Genomic DNA, 1675 nt, shown 5'->3' on the forward strand with positions numbered 1-1675 from the left:
GAGTCTCAGTTTCCCCATTTGTAAACAGAAAATAACCAGAACTTCTGCTCCATTACTTTTTAGTTAGTTGTATGGTTCAGATGACATAATAAGTATTGTAAAATTATTTCATAAAATATAAAACATTTTGCAGATATTTATTATCACTGCATTGATCATTGATGACCATATTTAGTCCAAAGTAGTGCTGCCCAGATCATGGCTTCACCTCCTCTAAGTTCTGGTTTAGAGCATCCCTTCTCCCCACCAGCAATGAATATTTATTGTAGGGCCCAATAGCTCTCATGTGACTTCAGGTTAAAGGTAATTGTAAATGCATCTCTATAGATAGCCATAAACAAATAGAGGAGAGGAAGATGGCCAAAACTTATCTGGGGAGAGTCAAGGGCACTATTTATGCCAAAATATTGACTTTTTGGTGAGGTCGATAACAAAAGGTTTTGGAAAGTTATGGAAAAACATAGATATTGCAACCCTCAGGAAGCTTGTCACTAGAAAGGAAGAATTGCTCAAATAGTAGATGTACAAGGACCAGGAAAAACACAACGTGAGAGCCATCCAAAGCTGCCCAGTGCTGTGAGAGGCCAGCTGTGTGGAGGTTTCCCTGGCTTTCTGTTAGAGCATGACATAGATAATCAAAAATGCCATGTAAGGTAGGAAGACATTAGTAAGTGTCTCAGAACTGAGGTCTTGCTACCTTAGCATCTTTAGCACCTCAGCGCGCTTCCAGAATGCTCATGCTAGCGATTATCTGCGCCGTGAGTCTTGAGGACTCACATCTCTTTCTCCTGCTTTGCCCTGCTCTATATGAGGTTCCATATCTTTTAATATTTACATTTTGGTTTCTGGTACTCAGATCACAAGCCCAGACAATGCTGCCTTTGCCTTTTGGCTTCCCGAACTGCAATCATGCACATGAAGTTTCATTTCCCTGTGCTTAGTTCAGGTCTCTCAGACCCGCAGTAGTTTCCACTAGTGGCCACCACAACATACCCACACACCTGGGGAGGGAGATCATGCAGAAATATTCATGGTGAGTCAATAATAAATATACAATTCACAGTTTCTGGACAACCAGAGCAAGAAGGAAATTTAATGGGTTATAAAAAATGACAATATCTCACATTCACCTGGCTTCGGAGCACTGTGTCATCTCTGTGTACCTAAAACTTCTTTGGCTTTGAACTTCTTTTTATCTCTAACCACTTCCTCTAGGCCCTAAAATACCTTGTCTGGGACCGGTCACTTGGTAAGGCCCAACTTTTGCCTTTTCTAGTTTCCAGCACTAACTCAAATCTTTTACCCAGTGCAACTCTATTCTTGATGAAGGGTCCTGAGAAGTAAATCCCTGAGTAGCTGGAACTTGGGCAAAGCTCAATTTGTTTTTGTTTTTCAAGGCTACACAGGGCACATGAAAAGAAAAGAAATAACACAGTCATTTTTTTTTCACCTGTGCTAAGTAGAATGAAAATAGATAGGCCTACTTCATTTTTTTTTTCCAGTAAAGAAATATATGGCCTGATCATATTCTCCATTTCCTACATGAATAAAGGATTCTAAATTCCAGTTAAAGATTGAAGGAGATGTTTGCAGAAAGAATTAAAGCCGGCTGGATAGAAGGAATCCGGGGAGGTGCAGTGATTTTGGCTATAATAATATTGAAACCTCAGGAAAC

This window comes from Pteropus medius, unplaced genomic scaffold (genome assembly GCF_902729225.1).
Source record: "Pteropus medius unplaced genomic scaffold, Ma_sr-lr_union100, whole genome shotgun sequence".
Taxonomy (NCBI): Eukaryota; Metazoa; Chordata; class Mammalia; order Chiroptera; family Pteropodidae; genus Pteropus; species Pteropus medius.